Source organism: Elaeis guineensis, chromosome 9 (assembly GCF_000442705.2).
Source record: "Elaeis guineensis isolate ETL-2024a chromosome 9, EG11, whole genome shotgun sequence".
In the NCBI taxonomy this organism is placed as follows: domain Eukaryota; kingdom Viridiplantae; phylum Streptophyta; class Magnoliopsida; order Arecales; family Arecaceae; genus Elaeis; species Elaeis guineensis.
In genome coordinates, this window is record NC_026001.2 from 39515456 (window position 1) to 39528366 (window position 12911).

Below are 12911 nucleotides of genomic sequence, written 5' to 3' on the forward strand. Positions count from 1 at the left end.
CCTTAGAAGAAATGGCCCGTACCATGCTCTGTGAAAGCAACCTTCCAAAATATTTTTGGGCGGAAGCTATTAACACAGCATGTTACATTTTAAATCGTGCTTTAATAAGATAATTTTTAAAGAAAACCCCCTATGAACTTTGGAAGGAAGAAAACCAAATATTGCCTATTTTCATGTTTTTGGTTGCCGATGTTTTGTATTAAATAATGGCAAAGAAAAACTTGGTAAATTTGATGCAAAATCAGATGAAGCAATCCTTCTAGGTTACTCCTCCACTAGTAAAGCATTTAGAGTGTTCAACAAAAGAACCTTAGTAGTTGAGGAGTCCATACATGTTGTCTTTGATGAATCTAACGATCTTCCTTCAAGGAAGAATGAGGGTGTTGATGATGCAGATCCACTAATAGAAGGTATGAAGGAGATCACTCTAAAAGATTCAGCAACTCCAGAAGACAAGGATCAAGAAGATGAACAAAATGAGAAAGGTGAAGAAATTCAAGAACAACCTCAAGGTACAAATGACTTACCCAAGGAATGGAGGTATGTTCACAACCACCCTAAGGAATTAATTATCGGTGATCCTATGCATGGGGTAAAAACACGTTCTTCACTTAGAGATGTACTTAATCATTGTGCTTTTGTATCTCAACTTGAACCTAAAACTTTTGAAGAAGCTGAAAATGATCATAACTGGATTAATGCTATGCAAGAAGAACTCAGTCAATTTGAAAGAAATAATGTTTGGACCTTAGTGAAAAGACCTAAAGATTATTCAATAATTGGCACAAAATGGGTCTTTAGAAACAAATTAGATGAGCATGGAAATGTAATTAGAAATAAAGCAAGACTGGTTGCTAAGGGATATAATCAAGAAGAAGGAATTGATTTTGATGAAACCTTTGCACCTGTTGCTAGATTAGAAGCCATTAGACTTCTACTTGCCTATGCTTGCTTTATGAAATTCAAACTATTTCAAATGGATGTTAAAAGTGCATTTTTAAATGGATATATTTTGAAGAAGTATATGTAGAACAACCCCCTGGATTTGAAAATCATGCTTTTCCCAATCATGTCTTTAGATTAAATAAAGCTTATATGGTCTAAAACAAGCACCTAGAGCATGGTATGAAAGGCTAAGCAAATTTCTACTAAATAATGGTTTCTCAAGAGGCAATGTAGACACAACCCTATTTATTAGAAGAAACCAAAATGATATGCTAATTATACAAATTTATGTTGATGACATAATTTTTGGGTCTACTAATGAATCCCTTTGTCAAGACTTTGCTAAGCTTATGCAGGGAGAGTTCGAGATGAGCATGATGGGAGAACTCACTTTCTTTCTCGGACTCCAAATCAAACAATCAAAAGAGGGAATCTCCATCACCCAAAGCAAGTACACCAAGGAACTACTCAAAAGATTTGGAATGGAGAACTGCAAACCTATTGGCACACCAATGAGTCCCTCAAGTAAGCTTGACAAGGATGATGAAGGTAAAAGCGTAGACTTAAAATACTATAGAGGTATGATTGGCTCATTATTATATTTAACTGCAAGTAGGCCTGATATCATGTTTAGTGTTTGCTTATGTGCAAGATATCAATCTAATCCTAAGGAATCTCATTTGAATGCTGTTAAAAGAATCCTTAGATACTTAAATGGTACACAAACTATAGGGTTATGGTACTCTAAGGACTCACAAATTAATTTGTTAGGATATTCTGATGCTGATTTTGCTGGATGTAAATTAGATAGAAAAAGCACAAGTGGAACTTGCCAATTTCTTGGAGTTAACCTAATCTCATGGTTTAGCAAGAAACAAAATTCGGTGGCACTGTCTACGGCTGAGGCCGAATACATTGCAGCCGGAAGTTGTTGTGCTCAAATCTTGTGGATTAAGCAACAACTCGAAGATTTTGGAATCAAACTTAATGAAACACCAATAAAATGTGATAATACAAGTGCTATAAATCTATCTAAAAATCCAATACAACACTCAAGATCTAAACATATTGAGATAAGACATCATTTCATAAGAGAACATGTTCAAAACAAAAATATAATTCTTGAATATGTTTGCACTGAAAATCAATTAGCCGATATCTTTACAAAGGCCCTTAGTGAGGATAGATTCTGTGAAATTAGGAGAAATCTAGGAATTCTAGATCCATTTGCCTAAACTTCTCTTAATTATTATCAAATATTCTTAGAGCTCAATTTCCAACAATTATCCTGGTTCCAAAAGCTCAGTTTTATCACTCTAAAAACTTATCATTGAGCAAAATTCTTTCTCCCAAAATTTTGAATTTTTCTGGAATTTATTTGCATTTTTCCTGATTTTCTGAACTTCATGAGTCGACCCCCATGAGTCGACTCAATGGCAAACTTGTAAATCCCACCAACTTCCATCGGGTTCATTGTTTTTAAAACGGGAAACCTTGTTTATGAGACGACTCATCTTCTCGTCGTCTTCCTTCCGAAAGCCGTCCTCTCCAACTCTTTTTGCTCCAAATCCAAGGATCAATTCTGAGGCAATTCTCCCTCCTCCTCTCCACCAAAAATCGCCTCCTTGAAAAGGATTTTTCTGTGCTTTCTCGCAGTGTTAGGCGCGGGTGGAACGTGCCCTAGAACTTCACCGTTCATTCAAAATCCACTTCTTTTCTCCACCAAAATTCTTCTTTACTCTTTTGTGATCCCTCCTCCACTGAATTCAAGTCTTCTTGTCTGCTACCTTATTGGATATGGCTCCAAAGATGAAACTTCCCCAAAGAAGGAAATCAATCCGAGAGCCTGAGGAAATTGTCCGAAAGAAAAGGCATGCTCAGTCTTCCACTGTTCCCAATCCAGTTTCAGTACCTGCTCAAGGTCCCTCTCAACCCTCCATAAGCCCCAGTGTAAATCTTCTTTCTGATAGAAAAGTAGAAACCGGGAAAAATATAGATTTTCGGTTCTTTGAGAAAGAAGGCTTTACTTTTGCTACCAAGATCAAAAATCAAGGATGGGAACTTTATTGCTCTCTTAAGGAAGTCACCTATGTTGATCTAGTCAGAGAGTTCTACCAGAACCTAAATTATGGAAACGGGTCTGTGACTTCAACTGTAAAGGAGATTGACATCTGTTTGGATTCTAGGATATTGGGAGAGATACTTCAGTTGCCTAGTGAAGGATACTCATATATGGAACTCCCAATTAAAGAAGAAGGGATCAGAATTATCTTAGGAGAAGATTTTTCAGGAAGTTTAAACAAATTGGAAGCAAAGCTACTGTCCATTGAGATGAGGGTCCTGCATCAGATTGTGACAAAACTATTCTTTCCTAGGAGTGGTAGACATGACTTACTATCTGGCAGAGATGTATGTGTCATGTTTCATATCATCACTCAGACCCCCCTAAACCTCCCTACACTTATGATAGAGGCCATGAGAGAAACTTTGAACAGATCCAAGGCACACTTGCCTTATGGTATGGCCCTTACTAGAGTTTTTAGGAGGTTTGGAGTTAGCTGTGAGGGGGAGACACCTACCAAGCTCTCACATGTGGACACTTTCAACCAACACAGCCTACACCGAATGGGAATTACAAAGACTGTTGGTGGTTGGATCAAGGGCTCTGAAGAAAGAGCTGAGGAGAGAGCTGAGGAAAGAGCTGAAGACAGAACTGAAGGCAGAGTAGAAGAAGAAGGTCCATCTTCTCCTGTACATGATTTCAGGGCAGCTTCACCAGATACCCAGTTCATTCATGATACTGAGGCTGCCCTTCTGAGTTTACTAGGATGCCCACACCAGTGTATCAGTCAGAGAGCAGAGCACCTCATTCAGAGTTCAGACTGGCTGACGATCAGATCGAGCATATATCTCAGCGTGTGGCTTCTTTGTTGTCTAGCCAGTGGAGTAGTACTTCTTTTGCACCTGGAGCTACTTCTTCTGATCAGACCATTACTCCCCACATCTCCACTATATTTCAGATGATTTCAGATCAGTCCGTCAGGATACAGCAGCTTGAGGATACAGTCTGGAGACTTACTGGCAGAGTTCTTGACTTGCAGGGGCAAGTCCTTGCATTGGCCCATCCCCAGCCACAGGAGTCTACCATTGAGGTCACAGACCTCACTGCAGAGGCTGGCAGGCTCAGAGGAGCACTAGAAGGTGGATATGAGCTACTGAGGAAAGAGATCAAAGGATCGAGTGAGCATGCTACCACCCAGTTCACTGCTCTACTTCAATCTGTTTCCAGAGCACTGAACGTACTTGATTCTATCAGACTCATGATATCAGCCCTAGTATCTCAGCATTCTCAGCCTCCCAGTTCATCTCGTTCTCCTACTCGTGGCAGAGGCAGAAGGGGTAGAGGACGCACTTCTGATCCATCATCTTCTCATACTATATCTGATGACTCTGATCATTGACTTATCTAGATCTTAGGAGTTAGTATCTTGTTCTAAGATCTATACCTTGGGGCCATTTAGCTGGTTGAATTTTATGTTTTGAAACAATTATGATATTAATGGAATCATCTTTCTACCTCTTTGTAATGATTATATTTTGGTTATATTTCAATCTCCGATACATCTGTTGAGATATTATCTTCTCCTTATTGTTGTTTGCTATTGATAATTGCTATATTAAGGGGGAGCAAACATCTGTGAAAAACTCTAAAGAGGAAGAAATTAAAGAATATTTTTCAGAAAAGGAAAAGAAAGAGTTAACTATGTTTGATGATGTCAAAAAGGGGGAGAAATTAAAATTAAACAAAAATTGAAGTTAGACAAAAAGCAAAACCCTAAATTATGAGAAAAAGGGGGAGAAATTAAATTAAAACAAATATTGAAGAAATTAAACAAATATTGGAGAAATTAGACAAAAACAAGGATTGAAAGATTAAACAAAACTTTGAGAAATTTTGGTATCGAAATTTGGTATCAGACAGAGAAATTTGGTATCAGACAGAACTTTAATCCATCAAAAGCAAAATCATGAGTACAATGCAAATAAGTATTTTTTATATATATGCTCTGATATTCAAACTTGCTTTTGAAATTTTACTCACCTTGAGACATCAATAAGAAATTTGTTTTACTCTGATTCATCCTACAATTTCTTTCAACTTGATCTGATACATGATAACATTTGATCCGATACAGTGTGAAGGTTTCTCTAAAATATTATAACATTTGCTCGGATACTGTATGAAATTTTCTCTGATACATTAAAAATTTTCTTGCTCTGATACATTATAAAATCTTTTCTGATATCATTGTAAAAATTATTTTTGCTCTGATACATAGAAAAAGTTATTTATCTTCTCTTTCTCTGAAATATCTTGAACTCAAAATGATCTAATACCCTTTTCAAATCTTTAAGAAAATGGACAAACTATTTTTGCATTTATATTACATGCCAAAAGAATCATACTCTTTTCAAGCATATACACCCATAATGGATTCTTTTGAAATTAATGCATTAACATAAATATTTTTGTTCATATGTTTTGTCATCATCAAAAAGGGGGAGATTGTTGCTCCTAGATTGATTTTGATGATTACAAAGCAGATTGAAGGGATACAAACAATTGAAAAAGTCCTTATGCTCTTCAAGGGCAAAATCGTAATTTCACTAAAATCTTGATTTGATAGTACCATTTGGTAGAACAAATGATTTGAAATCTATTGGTGAAAATTTTATTGTGTTTGGACTTATATTTTTGAAGTTATGAAGGTTTGAAGTGCATGAGTCGACTCATGAGTCAACTCATGGCACTATGAGCTGAATGGCACGCAAAAAAATTCCCATGGCACGCTGGATTTTTGGCTTGGCACGACCTGTGAGTCGACTCATGAGTCGACCCACAAGGCATGAGTCGACTCATGAGTCGACCTCTGCTGATTTGGGCCAAAAAATCCAGAAATCCAAGTTTCTGGTCTTTGCAACAGAAGTCGACTCATGAGTCGACTCCTGATGCATGAGTCGACTCATGAGTCGACCCCTGCGACGGGAAATATCAGCAACGGCTATTTTTTTTGCCCATTTTAATTGCCATTTATGCTTCCTAAAAATCCTCTAACGGCTCTTTATCTGCCTAAATTGTTTTCTCTTGCTACTAATGCCATAAAATGCTTAAAATGGTGAAAGAAAATTGCAGATTAAATAGCAGATCAAATTGCAAAGAAAAAGTGTGGAAATCGGGAGATCAAACATGAGATCAAAAGAGAAGAGAGGATCCTAAATCTGAGATCAACGAAATATTCAAGAAGAAGAGAGAGGATCCACAATATTCAAGAGAGTTTGTGAAAAAGAAAAGCAAGAGCATTCAAAGAGAGAATCTTTCAAGTCGATTGTTTTCAACCTTGATCTAGAGATTGTTCAAAGCTTTCAAGAGATCTTCAATCAACAATCAACCTCTTCTCAAGCGTTCAACCGTTCATTCATCTTGAGAAAATCTGAAAAAGGGGTTCTTCATTTGAGTAAAGCTTTTATTGTTATATTTGCTCATTTAAGGAGCTGTTATTGTATTCATCTGTGCTCTAAATATTCTTACTCTTTGTGAGTTTTTGCTCTTGTTTTTGGAGGATTTCCAAAACAAGGAAAGGTTGATCCGAACCTGAAATCGGAGTGTTTTGGGTTTGCTTGTACCCGGGAAACAAGTGTTCTAGCTTGGGATAGCTAGGGTCGGAGTTTCCGACGTCTTGTATTCTAGCTTGGGATAGCTAGTGTCGGAGTTTCCGACGTTTTGTATTCGGGTTGAATACAAAGGATAGTGGATTAAAATTCCCAAGTGGGATCTTGGGGAGTGGACGTAGGTGCAAGGTTAGCACCGAACCACTATAAATCCTTGTGTTTGTGGTGTGCTTTATCGCTTTATCTTATTTCTTTATTATATCCTTGCAATACTGCTTTAGTTAATTAATATTGATTTAAAGCCATTGTTTTGTTCTTCATAAGTTATCTGTTGGGCTTAAAATTTTTAGAAACCCAATTCACCCCCCCTCTTGGGTTGCATAGCTGGGCAACAAAAGTTGAGGTCATTTCAAAACTACCACCCCCTACTTCGGTCCGACAAATACGATCTTTCTTAGGTCATGCCGGATTTTATAGACGCTTCATCAAAGACTTTAGCAAGATTTCAAGACCCTTGTGCAATCTGTTGGCCAAGGATACACCATTTGTCTTTGATGAAGACTGTTTGAAAGCATTCAACACATTACGAACAGCCCTGACAACAGCACCCATAATAAAACCCCCTGACTGGTCCATTCCATTTGAGATTATGTGTGATGCCTCTGACTTTGCAATAGGTGCCGTCTTAGGCCAAAAAATCAATAAGGAGCCACATGTGATCTATTATGCTAGCAAGACTCTTTCCGATGCCCAATTAAACTACACCACAACAGAAAAAGAGCTACTAGCAGTAGTGTTTGCCCTTGAAAAATTTCGCTCATATCTGTTAGGGTCTAAGGTTCTAGTTTACTCTGATCATGCGGCTTTAAAACATCTCCTCTCGAAGAAAGATACTAAACCGCGTTTGATCAGATGGATCCTTCTTTTACAAAAATTTGATCTGGAAATCCGAGATAAGAAGGGTTCTGAGAATGTGGTAGCTGATCACATCTCCAGGATCTTAGTTGAACACACGATAGGCATAGATGAGGTCAAAGAAAAATTTCCTGACGAACAACTTTTCGCAATCTCCTCTAGCCGTCCTCCATGGTTTGCCCATATTGTCAATTACTTGTCAACAGGACAAGTACCTTCTCACTGGACAAAACAAGAAAAGGATCGATTTTTCTCACAAATTAAACATTATTTCTGGGAAGAACCTGAACTATTTAAATACTGTCCTGACCAAGTTATTCGCCGTTGTGTCCCCGAGAGTGAATTTCAAAGCATTCTCACTTTTTGCCATTCTTCGGCATGTGGGGGACATTTTAGTGGAAGAAAAACTGCAGCAAAAGTACTGCAGAGTGGGTTTTATTGGCCAACGCTTTTCAAGGATGCACATGAATTTGGCCGAAGTTGTCTGCGATGTCAGCAAACAGGAAATTTATCCAAGAAGGATATGATGCCGCTGACCCCCATTTTAGTAGTAGAAATCTTCGATGTTTGGGGGATTGATTTCATGGGACCTTTTCCAGCCTCATTTGGATTTGAATATATTCTGGTGGCAGTTGATTACGTATCAAAATGGGTGGAGGCAATAGCTACACGGACTAATGATAATAAAATTGTAATTAGTTTTATCCAACGAAACATCATTAGTCGATTTGGCTTCCCAAGGGTGATCATTAGTGATGGGGGGACTCATTTTACGAATAAACACTTTGAAGCACTTATGAAAAAATATAATATTTCACACAAAGTGGCCACACCATATCACCCCCAAACTAATGGTCAAGTAGAGGTGTCAAATAGGGAGATTAAACATATCCTAGAAAAGACGGTTAGGCCCGATAGAAAGGATTGGTCTCTTCGCTTAGACGATGCATTATGGGCTTACCGTACTGCTTTTAAAACACCCATAGGAATGTCTCCCTATCGACTTGTATTCGGAAAAGCTTGTCATTTGTCAGTGGAATTGGAACATCGTGCATTTTGGGCCATACGGCAATTTAACTTTGATATGAAAAATGCAGGTTCCAATAGGAGACTCCAATTAAATGAACTTGAAGAGCTACGCAATGAAGCATATGAGAGTGTCAAAATTTATAAGGCTCGAACTAAAGCATATCATGATAAATTTATTGCACGAAAAATGTTCGAGCCTAATCAAAAAGTTTGGCTCTTCAATTCTAGGTTGCGTCTGTTTCCTGGAAAACTTCGCTCACGTTGGGACGGACCTTTTATTGTAACTCAGGTATTTCCTCATGGAGCTATCGAACTCAAAAACCCTAAACAGGGGAACACTTTTAAAGTGAACGGTCAACGATTGAAACCTTACATAGATGGAATTAGTGATGGAGAATTAATTGAAACTGTTGATTTAGTGGATCCAAAACTGCCATAATACTCAATTCAGTCTGGCTGAAGACGTAAAACTTAGCGCTTGTTGGGAGGCAACCCAATGATTTCATTTTTTTTTTTTTTTTTTTACTTTATCGCAGCTGCAGGAATTTAGAACAAGAGCCTATTAATCAATGAAGCTATCTTCAACTTTCGAAGCAAAAATTATCTCAGGTGCACTCTCTCCTTTTATTTTCTTTGCTTTTCTACTCCATTGAGGACAATGTAGATTAAGTTGGGGGGAGGGGAAATTAATCAAATCCTCGAGTATGGTCAGAAATAATTAGTTTTGTGTATTCAAATTTTATTTTGATTAAGAGTCAATTAGGCATCCTAATAAATGAATGATTAACGGTCAAGATAATTTTAGAGATACTGAGGAATAAATTATTAAGAAAACCCAATGAATGGTAGGGTTTGAACTAGACCAAATTTTAGGAGTGATTCTACAACCCTCTTCTTACTGATCTCAATAAAGAATCTGCTTCATGAAAAATTGGGTGGAAAGATCGAGGTATGCAAAACTTCTCCTTAAAAAAAAAAAAAAAAAAAAAAAAAAAAAAAAAAAGAGAGAGAAAAACAACATTGGTCTCCTACTGAGTAACCGGGCCCTTTCGCCTAAGTAAGCGTTGTAGTTCGCATAAAAAGGTAGGCAATGTTATATATATATATATATATAAAAAAAAAGGGGGGGGACTAAATTGCAAGAAGATAATAAACCTCTTTTCCATTAAGTTAGAGGATTTAAAGAGTAAAGTGGGGAGTTGGTGAAAGAAAAGCTCTGAAATTTTTTTTTAGTTAAAACTCAGCCACTAATTGGGTCAAATTGATAATCCAATGAAATATCTCTTTAATGGTCTGACCAAGTAACATCTACCTTTTGGGATGCCTAATCTACTTTTTATTCAAAATCAAGTCGGTATACAATGTTGATATATATATTTTACTCGAGGACGAGCAAAATTCAAGTTGGGGGGTGTGATAAACACTTAATTTAAGTATTTTAAATTAAGAAATTATATTTAATTTATCTTATTTATTAAGAATTTGATGTTTCTTTCGATGTTTTACAGAAAAGGTGATCGCCGATACAAAGAGTCCGATTCATAGATCAAAAAGATTCAAGTTTGAAGAAAATTGGACTTAAAATAAAATTAAAATAAAAGAAACACGCATCCGGTATTATAGAAAATGAAGATACTATGCAAGGAATCCAAAAAGGATATAGATGTCATTATGAAGGAACTTTTGTTTCTTTTTGAAATATAAAAAAAAAAAAGGGAAAAGGTTTCACGTGAATTTTTTTGGCTCCTGGGCGCGTGAATCCTTTGGCGCGTGAATCCTTTGGCGCGTGAACATGGGAAGCTGGCGCGTGGACGCGGTTTGGACGCGGGGCGCGGATGCAGGACGTGGCGTAGACGCGTGGGATGCGGCGTGGATGCGCGGGGACAGGCGCGGGATGCGGGCAGGACGCGGAACGCGTGAGGCAGGACGCGGGCAGGCGCGCACCGCAGACACAGTAACGAGCAAATTAAAGAAAAAATTTTTATTTGGAAATATTTCAAGTGGAAAGATTTGTATTTTTTTTTTAGTCCCACATCGGAAAACCATGTAAAACTCCTCCCCCCTAATATCTATAAAAAGGCTTTTGTACTCCCATTAGAGGGGGGAGCCCAGAAATTCTTCTAAAGCCTTGCATAGAGGAATAGAAAGGGACTACTTCATGAGCAGCTAGGCTAGCAGTCTCGGGAGTGGAGAAGAAATTTTGTAACGACACAGAGATGGTTTATTGTTCTAAACTTTTCTGTATTTCTTTATATGCAATAAAGATTATGCTTTTTATTTAAATTGTCATGAGTTCTTTATTTGCTCCCTATCATATGCTTTTATTTATGCTTTCTTGTTAGATTAATATTAGGAACAACTTTTACTTTCCGGAGACGCGTCGTGATCTACGGATACAGGGCGTGCCGAGGAAAGAAGAGTTGTGTACCTAGTCTTTCCGGAGACGCACCGTGATCTACGGGTACGGAGCATGCCGAGGAAAGACAGGTATTTTTCCTAAGATTAATCACATCTATTTAGTTAAAAAAGAAATACAACTCTGCTAGTGCAAATTAATTCAAAACTCCTGAGCTCTTTATTTTTTTAATTACCTCAATTTTACGATAATTTATTTTCTAAATCAAAAACAACGCTTCTTTCTTTTACCTTGCAATTTCAACTTAGTCCAAGGTCCCTGAGGATACGATCTCGACTCATCCTACCTACGTAGTGAGTAGAGTTATTTTTGGTGCTATCAACGACTATGCATCAGAGCTCGGGCGAGGACCAGCTGTCGTGGAAGCTCGAAGTAGTGTCCCGCTGTAGAAGTTCATCCAGAGCCCACTCGCTACGGAGTAGCTCGGCTGGAGTCTACCTGTAACAGAAGTTCAGAAGAAATTTGCTTACAGTAGATATCTGGGGTAGACAACCCGCTATAGGAGTTCGGAGTAGACCGTTCGTAGCAGAAGTTCAGCTCTCGCAGGAGCTCAATTAGGATCCGAGAGGCGGTTGATCGTCGTAGAAACTTGGATGGAGTCTGGTTACTGTAGAAATCTCACTGTTGGGGAAGCTCAGATGCTGATGAAGTCTGAAAGAAGTTCGGGGGTAGTCAGTTGCTGTAGAAGGTCGACTAACAGTGGAGCCCTGAGGGCCTTTGGGGTGGCCCAGTGGATGAATGCAGAAGTTCATTGTCGAAGATGTCCGGACGGTTGAGGGGGTTCGAAGAGATGCCACACATAAAGTCGGAAGCCGGAAGAGCCCTGGAGGGATCGGTCTTTCATAAACTTCGGCCGAGGGGTACTTTATACCCAACACTTTCTAAAATCATTAAAAAATATTTGATTTTTGACTTGTCCAAAATTAATTTTGATAAAGATAAAATTTGTAATGCATGTCAATTAGGTAAACAAACAAGAGTTTTCTTTAAATCTAAAAATATTGTTTCAACTTCTAAATCTTTAAAACTCCTACATATGGATTTATTTGGTCCTACAAGAATAACTGGTCTAGGAGGTAAAAGATATAGTTTTGTAATTATTGATGATTTTTTGTATTTCACTTGAATTTTATTTTTAGCATCTAAAAATAAAGTATTTTCAGTATTTTCTAAGTTTTGTCGAAAAGTTTCAAATGAAAAAGGTTTACCAATTGTTTCTATTCATAGTGACCATAGCACTGAATTTGAAAATAAAGATTTTAAAAAATTTTGTGATGAAAAAAGCATAGATCATAATTTTTTAGCACCTAGAATACCACAACAAAATGGAGTAGTAAAGAGAAAAAATAGAATTCTAGAAGAAATGGCACATACCATGCTATATGAAAGCAAACTCCCAAAGTATTTTTGGGTAGAGGCAATTAACACGGCATGTTACATCTTAAATCATGGTTTAATAAGATCAATTTTAAAGAAAACACCTTATGAATTATGAAAAGATAGAAAACCTAGTATAGGATATTTTCATATTTTTGGTTGTCGGTGTTTTGTTTTAAATAATGATAAAGATAGCTTAGGTAAATTTGATACTAAATCTGATGAAGCTATCTTTCTTGACTATTCCACTTCTAACAAAACTTTTAGAGTGTTTAATAAAAGAACATTAGTAGTAGAAGAGTCAATTCATGTAGTTTTTGATGAAGCTAATAATCTTTCATCAAGAAAGAGAGAGGATGCTGATGATGCAGGTATTATAGAAGATAGAATGAAAGAGCTCACCATCAATGACTCAAATGAGCGAAATAAAGAATAATTGGAAGAAAAATATGAGGACGAAAGCATCAATGACCAGAACATTCGAGAATAACCTCAAGATACAGATAATCTGTTAAGGGAATGAAGGTATGTCCACAATCACCCTAAAGAATAAATTATT